The sequence below is a fragment of the Petaurus breviceps genome, unplaced genomic scaffold, assembly GCF_028583685.1.
Source record: "Petaurus breviceps papuanus isolate PSGF00001 unplaced genomic scaffold, PetGlider_PUasm1.0 90630, whole genome shotgun sequence".
Lineage (NCBI taxonomy): Eukaryota > Metazoa > Chordata > Mammalia > Diprotodontia > Petauridae > Petaurus > Petaurus breviceps.
The window spans coordinates 4570973-4587658 of NW_027187291.1; the positions used below are offsets into that span (position 1 = coordinate 4570973).

General features: G+C 38.8%; 1 long non-coding RNA gene across 3 annotated transcripts; it reads left to right on the forward strand.

The window, feature by feature from the left end:
• Positions 1 to 1997: 1997 nt before the first annotated feature.
• LOC138143202 (uncharacterized) lies at positions 1998 to 16186 on the forward strand. 3 transcript variants are annotated; one of them, XR_011163640.1, is made up of 5 exons: positions 1998 to 2365; positions 5550 to 5595; positions 7246 to 7514; positions 10295 to 10433; positions 13784 to 16186. It is a non-coding gene; the product is annotated as an uncharacterized lncRNA (long non-coding RNA). The 3 variants fall into 3 exon arrangements; XR_011163638.1 differs by lacking the exon at positions 13784 to 16186 and having other exon boundaries at positions 10295 to 11460; XR_011163639.1 differs by lacking the exons at positions 5550 to 5595; positions 13784 to 16186 and having other exon boundaries at positions 2000 to 2365; positions 10295 to 11460.
• Positions 16187 to 16686: the final 500 nt, after the last annotated feature.

Genomic DNA, 16686 nt, shown 5'->3' on the forward strand with positions numbered 1-16686 from the left:
TCTTCAACAAAAGGACTGTCTTTCACCAGTGGACAAATCTGGCAAAAGAACATCAAAACAGACAAAGTACCAGCAAAACAGCCATGTCTCCTCAGTCCCTGGCAGCTCAGGGGGCAGGTCTCAAAAGTCCAGGGCAATTCAAAGCGGCCACCAGCAATTCTCTTAGTCTCTCCCTCTCTCCACGAGGTGCTACTTCCAAAAAAGTTCTTCTGCCTCTCTCTTGTGTCTCCAAATCTACGTCACCAGCTCCTCCCAGTTCAGGACTCTCTTTTCACATCAACAAGTCCATCCCACAGGTGGGATTAACAAGCTCTGGGTTTTAACACAATCAATTTGAAAAACCAAGCCAATACAGGGGAATCTTTAAATGCCATTACTATCACAGTGTCTGAGGTGGGATTTGAACTCAGGTCCTCTTAACTCCTCGGCCAGTGCTCTATTCACTGCACCACCTAGCTTCCCCCCTTTCCTTTTACATTCAAACATGTCAGTCTCCCCCATCCTTAAAAAAAGTTAAATTTAAATTTAAGAACCATTTATCAAACTCTACCATTCCCTCCAACTATCATCCTATATCTTTCCTTCCTTTCTCAAACTCCTCTGAAAACATCTATCTTCTTTGCCTCATTTCCTTTTCTCCCAAGCATTCTGGCTTGGGACCTAATCATTATCTGAAACTGCTCTCTCCAAAGTTATCTGTGTTATTAACTGCCAAATCTGATGATCTTTTCTTAGTGCTAAGACTTAATCTGGGGGCGGCCAGGTAGCACAGCGAGTAAGAGCACCGGCCCCAGTGTCGGGATGACCTGGGGATCGGATCTGGGCTCAGATACTTAGCACCACACCCAGAAATAACTGGCTGTGTAACCTTCAGCAAGTTACTTAACCCCAATTGCTTTAAAAAAAAAAAAGACTTAACCTGTTTTTGACCACCTATCTACATTTAATTCTCTCTTCCTGGATACTCTCTCCTCTGGACTTTTGAGATACTACTTTATCCTGATTTGACTGCTACCTATCTGACCATTTGCTAATCTTCTTTGCTGACATGTCATCCACATCATATCCCTTATCTGTGGGTATTTCACAAGGTTCTGTCCTGGGCCCTCTTCTTTTTTTTCTGCTATACTCTCTCTCGGTAATGTCATCAATTCCCACAGGTTTGACTATCCCACAGATGACTCCCACATCTTTATATATAGCCTCAGTTTCTCCTCTGAGCTTCAGTCCTCTATGACCAATCATCTGTTTGATATTTCAAACCTGATGTGCCAGAGACCTCTTGAACCTAACATGTCTAAAACTGAACTCATTAATTTCCCCTCAAACCCACCACTTTTCCAAACATCCCTCTTTTTCTTAAAGGCATCAACAGCCTTCTAGTATCCCTGGTTCATAATCCAAAACTTACTCTCTTGAATTCCACAGTTGCCAAGTCTTGCTGTCTCAACCTTCACATTTCTCCTATCCTATCCCTTCTCCCCACTCATGATTCTACCCCTCTAGTTCATTATTGTTGCTGTTCATTCCTTTCAGACAAGTCCGACTCTTCCTGACCTCATGTGGGGTTTTCTTGGCAAAGATACTGGAGTAGTTATCCATTTCCTTCTCCAGCTCATTTTACAGATGGGGAAACTGAGGTAGATTTAAGTGACTTGCCCAGGGTCACACAGCTAATGTCTGAGGCCCAATTTGAATTCAGGTCTTCTCGATTCCAAACCTAGTGCTCTATGTACTTTACCACATAACTTCAAGGTGCTAAGGAAAGACCTTTAAAATTCCTCACTCACTAAAAGTGAGGTGGGGTGATTATAATCCCTGGTAGGAAGAACAGACCTGATGGTGACCTGCATATTTGCTTTCAGAGGACCAGCCTAGCTCCCATCATTAGGCTGACCACAGTAATTCCCAAAGACCCTCTACCCTCTACTACAAGGCATAGAGGATACCAACTGAAGAAATTACAAATGAAAATTAAATGTGACTAGGACTCTCCTCATTGGTGACAAATTGTTTGCTCAGATATTTTGTTCAGATATTAGTTGATCAAAGGGCCTGTGAGGTCCCTTCCAGCTCAGAGATTCTCTGGTTCCATGGATAAAGTAGGTGGTTCCTAAGTGAGCCTTACAGAAAGAAGCTGAAGGTAGTGATGGGGGTGGGGCGGGATGATGGAAATACATCTCAGATATGGAAGGCAGTCTGACAGCCTGTAGGGAGTCAGGGAGAGGCATGTTGAGTTAGGGAAATGATTACTAGTCCAGTTTGGCTCAAACAGAATTCATGGAGGAGTAACATGGAAACAACAAGACCAGGAGTGCAGGTTTGACCAGAACATCAAGAGCCAGATTTGTGAAAAGAGTATTGTGTAAGTATTCTCACTAAGTTCTCTGTCTTTTAGAAATTTTTAAGAAATGATATTGCATTATCCTGGGCTAAAGTCACTGGTCCCACCTGAATGAGAAACCTTTATCAAGGTCTAATCAGTGTCAAGGAGACAAAGTCTAGTTCTGAAGTCCTTAGGTTTTACTGGAATGAAAGGCCCAATTGGTTTCTAGGGGAAGACTGATTCAAGTTCAGAGAGGGATTTGGATTCCCTGAGACTAAGAGACTCAGTCTTATTTATTAAGGAGGGATTGGTTTTTTATTAAATTCAAGGAAGAGAAGTTTCTCTTGGGTTTACGTTTGACCAGATTAAAAGGGGAATAAGGAAGGAAGGAAGAAAGAGAGAGAAAGACAAGGAGGGAGAGAGAGAGAGAGAGAGAGAGAGAGAGAGAAACACTTTTTTAAGAAAAGCATTCACTCAAAATGAGGCAGCCTGGTATAGTGAATAGAATCAGAAGGACCTAGGTTTACATTCTATTTCTAATCCATACCAACTGAGGAATGGCTTAACCTTTCAATGCCCTAAACTACTTTTACTTTTTTGTTTTTTTTTGTTTTCTTGGAGGGCAATTGGGGTTAAGTGACTTGCCTAAGGTCCCACGGCTAGTTTTTGTATTAAGTGTCTGAGGCTGGATTTGAACTCAGGTCCTCCTGACTCCAGGGCCAGTGCTCTATTCACTGTGCCACCTAGCTGCCCCAACCCTAAACTACTTTTAAACAAATTTTCTTTTATTTTATTCTGAGCTTGACCACCAACAAAAAACACGAGCATTTCTCACCCAGAAGAACAAAGAAGATTCTATATGAATTGCTTGCTTAAAAAAAATAAAGCCAATATGTCATTTTCAAAACTATCCTAAAAAAGGAGGGGGGGCAGCTGGGTGGATAGAGCACAGGCCCTGGAGTCAGGAGGACCTGGGTTCAAATCACACTTGAAATTTACTGTGTGATCTTGAGCAAGTCACTTAATCCCAATTGCCTTGCCTCCCCCCCACAAAAAAACCTCTAAAACTGTCCTACTTGTCTGTCTGTTTTTCAATCCCACTTCTATGTTTTTTTAAAAAATGCTATAGTAACTATTTTTTTCTTTTTTTTTCTTCTTGTTTTGGCATCATTATTACTAGTCTTTCTCTTTCCTGAAGTCTTATTTTTTTTTTTAAGCAATCAGGGTTAAGTAACTTGCTCAAGGTTACACGGCCAGTTATTTCTGGGTGTGGTGCTAAGTATTTGGGCCCGGATTTGATTCCCAGGTCATCCCAACACTGGAGCCGATGCTCTTACTCACTGAGCCACCTGGCCACCCCTTCCTTATTAAAAAAAACAAAACAACAAAAATCCTTGTTGCAAATAAACAGTCAAAATAAATTCACACATTTGTCATGTATGTATATCTTAAGTTGCACCCCAAGGTTTCTCTCCTTTTCTACCTCTCTGTAAAGTGGTAGGAAGCATATTTCATTGTCAGTCCTCTGAAATTGTAGCTGGTCATTACATTGATTAGAGTTCTTAAATCTTTTGAAGTTGTTTTTCATTATGATGTTGTTGTTATTGTATGAAATTGTATTTCTGTTCTTGCTCACTTAACTGAATATTTTCTTATAAGTCTTTCCAGGTTTCTCTGAATCCATCCCTTCCATAATTTTTAATTGCACATTAATATTCCATTATATTCCTATACCATAATTTCTTTAAAAATGTTTTCCAATTATTGTAAAAATTTTTGCTTTTTGCTTTTTTGGAGAGGGGGAAGGCAGGACAATTCGGGTTAAGTGACTTGCCCAAGGTCACGTGGCTAATAAGTGCTAAGTATCTAAGGCTGGATTTGAACTCAGGTCCTCCTGATTCCAGAGTGGGTGCTCTATTCACTGCACCACCTAGTCACCCACCCCCAAAATTTTTAACATTTAAAAAAGGTTTTTTGAGTTCCAAATTCTCTTCTTCTCTTCTACCTTTCCCCCTCCCCACCTTGAGAAAGTAAGCACTTTGATACAAGTTATACATGTGCAGTAATGAAAAATATTTCCATATTATTCATGTTGTGAAAGAAAACACAGACTCCCTCCCCCCAAAAAACCCCAAACCAAGGAAAATAAAGTTAAAAAAAAGTAAGCTTTGATCTGCCTTCAGACTCCATCAGTTCTTTCTCTGGAAATGAATAGCATTTTTCATCATGAATACTTAGGAATTGTCTTGGATTATTCTATTGCTAAGAATTGCTAGATCATTCACAGTTGATCATCCTACAATATTACTGTTACCATGTACAATGTTCTTCTAATTCTGCTCACTTCACTTTGCATCAGTTCATGTAAGTCCTTCCAGGTTTTTCTGAAGTCTACCTGCTCATCATTTCTTATAGCACAATCGTATTCCATAACAATCATATACTACAGCTTGTTCAACCATTCCCCAATTGATGGATGTCCCCTCAATTTCCATGGGTCCGAGGGAGAAAGTGAGGCTGGAGACTTTGCACAGCCTTTCCTCACTTAAATCCAATTCACTTGTGTGTCATGGCATCACCTGCCTATTGTCAAGGCTTTCTTCAAGAATAAAGGACAAACAACAACAACAACAACTCTTTGCCACCACAAAAAGAGCTGCTACAAATATTTTTGTATAAATAGGTCCTTCCCCTCCCCCCCTTTTTAAAAAAAAGCTCTTTAGATACAGACCTAGTAGTGTTATTGCTGGGCCAAAGGGTATGCACAGTTTTGTAGCCTTTTGGGCATAGTTCTAAATTGCTCTCCAAAATGGTTGATCAGTTCACAACTTCACAAACAATGCATTAGTGTCCCAATGTTCCCCCATCCAATCCAGGACTAGTATTTTTCTAATTACTGTCATGTTAGTTAATTTAATAGGTATAAGGTGATACCTCAGAATTGTTTTAATTAGCATGTCTCCGATCAATAGGGATTTGGAAATTTTTTTTTACATGACCATAAATATCTTTGGTTTCTTCATCTGAAAAATTTGTGTTCATATCCTTTGACTATTTATCAATTGGTAAATGACTAGTATTCTTATAAATACAGTTCTCTCACATACAATAACTTCTACAGCTATTATTCAGTTAACGAGCCATGCCTCAGTTTTTAATTCTTTGCTACAAGAAACACCACTGTAAATATTTTTGTATGCATAGATCCTTTCCCTCTTTCTAGGGTCTCTTTGGTCACCTGCCTAGGAGTAGTATTGCCAGGTCATAAGGTATGTAAACGATTTAATGACTTTTGGGTTATAATTCCAAATTCATATCCAAATCAATTTGCAGCTCCATTAATAGTGCATTTATATGTTTATCATCCAACAGTTGTAATTGTCCATTTTTTTCTTCTTTACCAATCCAATAGGTGTGAAGTGGGACCTCAGAGTTGTTTCAATTTGCATTTCTCTTTTTCTTAGTGATTTGGAACTTAAAAAAAATATGGTTATTGATAGCTTGTTTTTCTTTGGAAAACTGCTTATCATATTTTTAAATAAACAGATAGATGAGAGATAAAAAATTTATTTATTAAATTTCTTTTGGAGGGGGAAAGGCAAGGCAATTGGGTTAAGTGACTTGCCCAAGGATCAGACGAGATAATGTATATAATGGCCTTTGTAAACTAAAAAGCATTATATAATTAATAATGATGATGATGATGATGATGATAGCATTTATATAAAAATTTAGATTGTCTCATTTCAACCTCATAACAAACCTGGAAAGTAGGTGCTATTATTATCCCCATTTTGCAGATGAGGAAACTGAGGAAAACAGAGGTTAAGTGATTTGCCCAGGATCCTACACCTAGTTCAGTATCTGAGGCTTAATTTGAAGGTCAAGTCTTCCTAAATCTGGAGGCAGGGATCTATCTACCTAGCTGCTTATGAACTATTATTGATTTATATTAGTAAAATTGACCAAAGGCATAGCTACTTAGAACAGCCAAAAGATTTATGTGAATTTGGTCCCAGGTTTTTTACTGACATGTAGATTCTGGAGTAGGATAATGAGGTACATTCTAAATAGAATTATTGGCTTATTTTATTTTGGTGAAGCAACCCAAACTTCTTGCCAAAAAAAAAGTAATGACTTTTTAAGAATGATTTAGAAGGCCTTTGAGATCATTAGGGAAAAAATGTAGTAAAGCGATCAAGATTAATTAGTTCTGTGCCTATAATCGAGCCATAGTTACTAAATGAATACTATGTTCCAGGCCTTCAACTGGGCACTGGGGATATAAAGTAAAAAATGAAATTGTCTCTGTCCTCAAGGAGCTTACTTACATTTTTTCAGTGGAAACAATATGTACCTATATAAGTATAAACAAAGTCAAAACAAGATATTTGGGGGTGAGGCACTAGCAGCATAACAAAGGTCTTAACCCACTTATTTATTTTTCAGTTTTTGACATTCATTTCTTTTTTTTTTTTTAAAGCAATTGGGGTTAAGTAACTTGCTCAAGGTTACAAGGCCAGTTATTTCTGGGTGTGGTTGTAAGTATCTGAGCCCGGATTCGATCCCAGGTCATCCCGACTCTGGGGCTGGTGCTCTTACTGTACTACCTGGCCACCCCTTGACATTCATTTCTACCAGATTTTGAGTTACAAATTTTTCTCCCCATCTTTCCCCTACTGAACCCTTCCCCCAATCTGTTCTCTCTTTTATCCTCCCCCATCTTCTACCTAACTTTCTGGTAGGGCAAGATGGATTTCTATACCCCAAGCACATATATTTCTTATGAGCTTGCTAAGTATATGATTCAGAAAACGTAGTCTTTGATTATTTAAAATTAACATCAAGTTACTATATTGACTATTTTAAAACTATGTAAACTTGTTTGCTTTCACTTTCCTTTCCCTTCATTTATACAGGTTCACAGAGTATTTTCTCAGGGAGTTGCTGCTCAAGAAAAGAGCATTCACCAAGGAGATTTCCTTTTATCAATTAATGGCACCTCACTGCCTGTCCATTCATGGAGATGTTTTGAATGCCCTCCACCAAGCAAAGATGCACAAAAATGCCATTATTGTCATCAAGAAAGTAAAAGACAAGGAGAGGGGCTCTGCTAGAAAAGAAGCCACTCCTGCAAGTGGGAAGGTGACTATGTCCAAAAAGGATGACATCCTGGAGTTTGGAACAGGTGAGATATATCAGGCTTTAGAATCAGAGGGATTTGGGAAACTGGGAAATGGGGGCCACAGGAACCACAAGCTAAAGCACAAGTGTCATGGTCAGAAGACTTGACCAAGGTATGATTTGTTCTGAGTTTTTGTGTGGGTGTTCCTTGAAAACCAATGTTATAACTAGAAATGATTTTCAATGCTCCAGAGATTAAAATGATTCTTTAAGCCTATTTCTCTGTTTAGAAACAGGTGCTTTTATTTTCCATATCTTTTCAAAATCCTAACTATAGCACGGTGACAAATTTGATTCAGGATGCTGAAACGTAAAGGACCCTTACATCACTTTTATTCCTTCAACAGGTAGAATAACTGAATTAAGCACCAAGTTAAGGAGTGGGAAACCTGTGGGAAACCTCAGACTAATTAGGTCAGAGGTGGTAACCTGTGGCAGGTTCCCTGACTCCTGAGATGGTTAGTCTGAGCAATTAGTTAAAATAGGACTCTAAAAAAATGCATTCTTCCCACCATCATAACCCTCAAGCTGCACACTAGGTGAGCTCCTCCTTACCTCCCCCTATCCTTTTTCTTCTTATCGGTGGCATCTCCAGAAACAAATACCCTCAGGTCCCTATCCAGTGGCACTAGTCTCTTGGAGGTCTCTGTCTATCCTCAGGTGTCTATACCTCAAGATGTAACGTCTCCCTCAATCAAATGACAGGGATAGGGATATAACTGGATGTGTGATCTCATTGATAAAGGAACTCCCAGGCAAGGAAGCTCCTAACAATGCATGTCTTTACCTTCTCCATAACTTATGTTTGTAGAAAATTTTAGAGTTATTCTTCTTAAAGCGTTACTTAGTACACTGCCATTCACTGAATTCAACTTAAGAAGCTGATTTGAAGGTGCCTATCCTGCAGCTTGAGCCCCACTCCTTTTATGGTACTTGTCCCCTGCACCAGAATCACTAAGTATCTTATGTAAACCCAGGAAGAGACTCAGGAAACCTTCGGGAAAACAAAGGAGGAATTCTGGTTCTTGGAGGCTTAGAGGAAATGTTATGTTTTGATTTTCTCCTTTCTGTCCACTGCTATTTCAGAAAACAAAAGAGAAGGGAACAGAATGGGGGGGGGGGAACATTTTAGTTCAAAAGCATTCAAATGGAGAGTTGTTAATGCAGGAAAAGAAAAAGTGATTTTGGAGTCATAGGTCCCCGGTTGGAATACCTGCTCTGCAACTTACTGCCTTTGTGACCCTGGACAAACCATTTGCCTTTTGGGAGCCTGTTACTTTTTCTGTATGCTCTCTCCTAACTATAAATCTAAGATCCTAAGACCTTTTGACCTCAGCCTGAATGCCACCAATGTGATGACAAATTCGCTCATTTTTTTTTTTAATGGAGTGCACACCTTCAACTGCCAGATTTTCCAGTTTGTAACTCAAATGAGGTCTTTAAGATTCTCACCTTAAGAGTTCTATAGAGGGCTTAGTATTGAGGGCAAAAAGTATACAGGCAAGACTCCACACGATTAAGAAAACTGCTAACTTCTTCACTCTGCACATCTTAAATTTGGCCATGGGGTTTGGGAAATGATGGTCTTAGCCTCTTGAAGACATGAGAAAGGACATTTAAGCTGCCATGGATTCCCTTGTTATGCCTTTACCTACCTGTTTTGAAATGAACAAATTCAACACATCTAGAGAAACAGGTCAGATTCCCAACCTATACCTTCCTAGACTTTCCTTGCAACACTTTTTATTTAGACAGGCGTATGTTCCCTTGTGATCCCACTCAGGGACCATTCTGAGATGGTCCTCTCCTCTCACCTCCCTGGATCTCAGGTTTTTTTCATCCATAAAATGGGTATGATAATAGGGACAGGGAAAGGAACTGTTGTTTTTAATGGCATCTGGAACCCCAGAGGAATCTTGCCTCCTTACCTATAAAAATCTGTATCTGCTCTGCAACAAATAGGCTTAGAGAATTGCCTAGAGCTCTGAGGAATTAAATAATGTGCCTGGAGTCACATAACAAACAGGTGTCAGAGTCTCCCTGACTGTGAGCCCAGCTGTCTAGTCACTAGACCTTGATGTCTCCATGGGAATAATACTGGATCTCTCTATAATCGTATGACCTGCAGGCTTAACTGAGATAGGATGTGTAAAGTGTTTTTTACAGAATTTGGGACACTGATCAAGTATCAATGGTTATGACTACTGTTAGCCAATAATCATAAATATTACTACTACTACTGCTACTACTACTACTAAAATCAATTATATGCAAAGTGCTTTTATCTCATTTGATCTTCCCAACAACCCAGGGAGATGGGTGCTATTACGCTATTATGACCTGTTTTACAGATGAGGAAACTGGGGTTCTGAGAGGGGTAGGGACTTCTCCAGAGTCACAACAGAGCTAGCAAGTGTCTAAGACAGGATTTGAACCTAGACCTTCTTGATTCCAACTCCAGCATTCTATTCACCCCCGCTTTGCTCCTGCTGCTTTTGGGAAATTTGCCTAAGAAGTGCAGCATCATAGTAGCATTCATTGCCAGATAGCTTTGTGTGGAGGTTACCAAATCCTACTGTTCCTTCTCTCTAAAAGTACTCTTAGAAACTATCAGACAATAATAAGGTGCTATCTTTTCTGGTCAGAGGTAATGCTAGGGACCTCAGAGATTAATAGGAATACTTAACTGTATAGGATAGTTCTTGTTTCTGGCATCTCGGCATGGCTATGAGAAGAATCAACGTGGATGGCACTCTAATACCATATTTCTGGCTTTTCCTGCAGCAGACAGACCTACAGATCTCAATGATGCAATGTCTGTTGAATTACTGAAGATCTCTGCTGCACTAGGCTTCAGTCTTGATGGAGGAAAAGCATCTGTGGCTGGAGATCGACCCTTGTTAATAAAAAAGAATCTTTAAAGGTACTTTACCTGGGAAGCCCATCAAATTTTCTTGATGTGCAATTTGGTTTCTTCATCGCAAGCTCTAAAAATGTCCACATCAACTGGGAAGAACTCTGGCATTTTCTGCTGCATGTAAAATATCTTAATCACAAGACTCATCACTGTGAAAAATGCTATGTTCTTTAGGAGTCCCAGAAGTTGAACTCTAAGTGGGTACTGAATGTTCCTTAGCTTTATTTCAACTCAAGTTAGAAATGCTAGACTGAGAAAAGGGAAGGTGCTTTTTAAAGGAGCCTAACTTTCAGTTCTAGCCTTCGAATGTACAAAATGTCTACGGTACTCTCGAAGAGCACTGCTGGATATTGGCAAAGTTTCATATTAGCTTTCTAAAGGAGCCTTTTATATCCAGATGCCATAGAGTGCAAAAACCATTCAGGAAGGTCTCAGTTCAAATCCAAACTTAGTCATACTAGTTGGGTGAAGCTAAAGAAGTCATTTATCCTATGCCTTAGCTTCCTCATCCATCAAAATAATAGCATCAACTTCCCACAGTCACTGGGGGATAAAAACCTTAAATATTTGAAAACCAAACGCTCGTTATTAGTATTATTACATTAATATTACAAGATCATAAACCAACTAGGAATTGGGGACCCTATGAGAATTATGCTAACTCTAGTAACTGAAGAAATAACTAATTCACCAGATGTGAATTTTCCAATCCTGTCCCCAACATTTAGCATATCTATGATCATGTCCATATCTCTTAATGTCAATGAACTTCAGGTTTCTCTCCTGTAAAATTATTATAGTGATATCTGGAGTGATTAACTATCATGGTTGTAGGGGTGGCCAGGTGGCTCAGTAAGTAAGGGCACCGGCCCCAGTGTCGGGATGACCTGGGGATCAAATCCAGGGTCAAATCCGGGCTCCGATACTTAGCACCACACCCAGAAATAACTGGCCACGTAACCTTGAGCAAGTTACTTAACCCCGATTGCTTGAAAAAAAAACTATCGTGGTTGTGATGAGGATTTACAGACAATGTTCTGCAAACCTTGAAGTATATATGAACTTCCACTAACTCCTCTTTTAAATTACCACCTAATCACAGCCCCCAAAACATTGTTCAGTCAATGACCCCCTAATATTAGTTTCATGTTATTTACAAAGTGCTTTTAGACATATAATCACACACAACTCCATGAGGACAGAGGACAAATATTATTGCCTTTTAGCAGATGGAAAAACTGAGGTGCAAAAGCAGTGACACAGCTAGCCCAAGATCTAAGACCCAACTACAGATTTCTAACTCCTTGTTCAAGTGTTTCTTGAATATACATTATTTATATAAATTCACAGACACACACACAAACACACACCTCAGCACTTTTTCTGGTAGCAGAAAACTGGAAACAAAGTAGAAACCCATTGATTGAGGAACAGCTAAACAAAATGTGGTATTAAAGACAAAATGGAATTATTACTGTGCTGTAAGAAATGATGAACATATTGAATACAAAGAAGCATGGAAAGACAAGTATGAATTGATGCAATGTGAAGTAAGCAGGACCAGGAAAACAGAATACATAATGAATACAACAATATATAAAAAAAAAAAAAGAATCACCAAATAATGTTACAAAACTATAAAAAATAAAAAGTTAGTTCCAGAGACAATATCTACCCTTACTCCTATACTGAGATGGGCATTCCCAAGGAATAAAACAGTACATATATTGTTAGATTTCTTCTCAGTTTATTGATCGGTTTTCCTGATCTTTTCTTTTTCCTTTTTTTATTATTTTGAAAATTATTTGATAAAAGACAAAACTCTCTGAGAGTGGGTAGGAGAAGAATAGAGGAGGGAAATTTAGGCAATATAAAAACAAAACATCAATAAAGTTTATTTCAAATTTAAACAAAATTTATTTAAATAAATGAAATTTATTTTAGGATGAAATATAATGATTATAAATAATTATTGTATGTAATATGTTCTGCATAATACAAAATTTATAAAAATAAACTGAAATCTGTTTAAAGTTTATTTTAAAAAACATACCATTCTTTAAAAAATTATTGATATATTCTATCAACTTTATTTCCCCTACCTCAATGAGCCACCCCTTATAAGAACGATTAAAAAGAAAAAGTGAAAGAAATAGCAGTCCAATAAATCCACTTGACACTTCGGCCAAGTGTGATGATATGTGCAATATTCCATACCCATTGTCCCCCATCTCTAGTCATAGAGAAGGGAGGGAAATAATCCAAAAGTTTCTCCTGTGCCTCCTGAAAATTAGATTACTTAGTTTTGAATGAAAGTACCATGCTTAGTACTAAATAAAATTCACTAATAATAGCAAGCATTTATGTAGTGTTTTAAGATTTGCAAAGCACATGACGAATATCACTTTTGAGCCTTGCAACAATTCACACAACTTATAAGAGTCTGAGATTGGATTTGAACTCAGGCCTTCCTGACTCCAGGTCCAGTGCTCTAACCACTATGTCACTTAGGTGCCTCTTGGATCTTTTAGCTACCAGTAGGCTAGCTTGGGTCTCTGGATCTGCATTCCTTAGAAGGACATCAATAGAGTTCAGTCAGTGGACTGGTACATAGACTTCCCCCATGAAATATGAATTCAACTGATCACATAAAGTAGCTCCCATAGACTTCATATACTTTTAGTTTTCTGTGTTTGAGAAAACAATTTTTGGCCTCAGGAATTAAATGCTGCCCTTAATATCAATGAAATGCCCTTAGGATTGTTTATTAAAAGTTCTACTTCTATCACAGAGATTTTCAGTCTTATAAGTTGACTTTGAATATTTTTTCTCCTTCAGATCAGGATATATTTCTTATCATCTCACCTATATTTTTTGGTGCTCAAATGTCAGTTACAATTCCAGTTTATGGTCACATTTCAGAAATTTAGTATACAATTCTTCAAATTATTTTCTATTGACCATTGTGGTTTCTGGAGAAAACCTATAAACCTCTGAGATTTCCTACTCCTGTCAGGCCTCATTTTCCTATGAATAGGCTTGTACACCCAGAATGTATTTCTTTGTACTTTATGGCAGTTAACTGCTTCAAGAAAGGACATTTTCTGGTCTTTTTGCTTGTTTTGGTTTCTTAATGAACACTGAGTAAAACCAGATTTTCTCTTATTCAGTTAAGTCTGAACTAATTTTCATTTGTACTCAGGTTCATAAATTTGATATTGGGGCACTCAGGAATAAAGCAGAAATATATTCCACTCCCAGGGCTAGCTACACAGCTTCCAAAGTCACTGAGGGACATCTGCTTTCTAACTCTTCAGTCTCCTTACTCTGCACTCACTGTTTGTCCCTACTCACAGGTGGTGCTGCAGAACAAGTCGGGACAATTGAAGCTGAAGATGAAATTCTTGCCATTAGTGGAAAATCACTGACAGGGCTCATGCATTATGACACCTGGAACATTATTAAGTCTGCCCCAGACGGACCTGTCCAGTTATTTATTATTTTTTATATATATTTTATATTTATTATATTTATATATATTATTAGGAAGCACAAAACAGCAGTATAAAGCACACGGTGGCTTGTTGCATTAGCCACAAAGGACTCTCTACAATTCCCCTTTCTCCTTTATTTTCATTAAAGTGACTTGTGACCATAGAGTGGAATCTTTAAGCAGCCAAGAGTCACATTGCCCTGAACCAGCAAAGCTTGCATAGATGGTCCATTGAAGAGAGTGCTGTAGGACCTTGTTAAAATTTGCAAGGATATAAAACCCTAACACTCTGGGATATTGAGAGGCAATGAAATTGAACTTTGGTACCCTATCACATGAAGCATTCTTGGCTGAGAATAATCACTTTCAGTTGTGTTGTTGTCTTTGGACTGGAAACAGAGTTTTCTGGTTTAGGGACCGCAAAACTTGTTGGCTGTACTGACAAGATTTTAGACTGTGTCCATTATCATTTAGTAATTTTCTGTCACCTTGAATAGAATACACTAGTCTCCAATTCTGACAGAGCAAAAGAAGGAACTTAAACACATCTTTCGAGTTAAAATGGAAAGGACAATGGTGTATCATTTTGTGGATAAGTTAACAGGATGCTTTGGGAACATGGAAAGCTGCCATATTTGTAAATATATTACCTCAAGAAAAAAGTTTAAAAATGGTGACCTAACCATGTAGTTGACCTCAGGAATTGTCTAAAACTGAAAAAAATCTATATACAATACTTCTTCATTTCATTGCCTTTGAAATGTGACCCATTGTCACTTTGAATCTGCATTGGGGTTCCATAATATAGACTTATGAGATCTAGAGTTTTACAAGTGTTTTTCTGGGTTGCATTCTTATAAGGACAAGCTACTAGTACACCTGAATAGGTGTCAACACAAGTACATATAAATCTGCATCCTTTATCCAGTGGTAGTGGACCAATATAATCTATTTGCCAGATTTGGGCTGGGACTTTTCCTCTTGCTATCTCTCCAGTTACTAGCCGAGGAACAGTTCGCTCCTTTTCCAATTGACATATATGACATTCTTCTGCTATCTGTTTTAACAGTGAATGAGAGATACTAATACCTCGATCTTGTGCCCACTGGTGTGTGGCCTGGACCCCCAAATGGCCTGCCGTTTGGTGGACCCATTTTGCCAATACCGGATCATCAGTTGTTGTCAAAGTAGGGACAATACGTTCAGTAGCAATCTTTGCCAGCCGATCAGCATGAGCATTGTACTCACGTTCTGGTGTGGTGGGGGCCACGTGAGCATCTACATGAAAAACTGACAAGTCAGTGACCAAAGACATGTGCCAGATATCTTCCCATAATTCTTTGCCCCAGACTTGTTTGCCATGAATTTCCCAATTTTCATTTTTCCTCATGGGCATCCATGTAGTCAACCCATTAGCTACCGCCCATGAATCAGTGAATATATGACACTGTCCTCCTTGTTCTATTTTGATGGCTTGATACACTGCCATAAGTTCAGCATATTGGCTACTTGCACCTATCCCAGTACTTTCCAAAGTCCTTCTAGTACATGGGTTATAGGCCACTGCTTTCCAATGTCTTTTTTGGCCCAAATATTTTGCTGTCCCATCAGTAAACCATGCATGTCTCTTTTGTTCCTCAGTTAATACATCACATCCCTCATTCCATTTTACAGTGGACTGTAGCAACTGCTGCTTTGGCTCAGGGGGTGTGTCCTTCCTCTCAATTTCTATGTTTGCTACAGATTCATGTAGAGCAGAGACTTTGCTTTTGCCTGTTTTCGCTCTATTTTGAATATACCACTTCCATTTGATTATACTAGCCTCTTGGGCATGTCCAATTCTGTGAGAAGCTGGGGTACTCATTACCCAGGTCATAATTGGGATTCCAGGTCTTAATATCACTTCATGGCCCAGAGTCAGTTGTTCAGTCTTCACCAAAGCCCAATATGCAGCTAACAACTGCTTTTCAAAAGGTATATACTGGACTCCAGATGAAGGGAGTTTCCTACACCAAAATCCCAAAGGTTCATTTCGGCTTTGTTGTTTTTGCCATAAGCTCCAATTTGCATAATCATCTTGTACAGTCACTTGCAATTCCACTGGACCATTTTGCATGGGCCACAAATCTAGGGCCAATTGTATGGCAGCCTTGGCTTCTTCAAAAGCTTTACTCTGCTCAAGTCCCCAATCGAATTCATATTTCTTCTGTGTGACTCTCTATATAAAGGTTTTCTGTCCCAAATGTGGAATGTGGTGCCTCCAGTATCCAAACAATCCTATGAACTTTTGGGCCTCCTTCTTATTGGTATGGGTAGGAAAATCCTGAATCTTTTGTCGGGCTTGAGGAAGAATCTCCCGTAGCCCCTTGTTCCATTGTATACCCCAAAATTTCACATTTTGAGCTGGTCTTTGAACCTTTGCAGGGTTAATTTCCCACCCTTTACTTTTCATATGCTCAATTAGAAGGGTCAAACTCCTTTCCACTTCTTTCACATCTTTTCCCTGTATCATGATATCATCAATGTAGTGGGTAAGCTGTACACCAGGTAGCTTTAATTCATCCAACTGTTCAGCCACAATCCTGTGACAAATAGTGGGGTTATGTATGTACCCTTGTGGCAAGCGGGTGAAAGTATATTGTCTACCCTGCCAAGTGAAAGTGAAGTGGTCCCATTGTTTAGGGTCTATTGGGATGGTGAAGAAGGCATTTTTGCCAAGTCAATAACTGCATACCAAGTCCCATCATATGTCTGGATCCTTTCTAT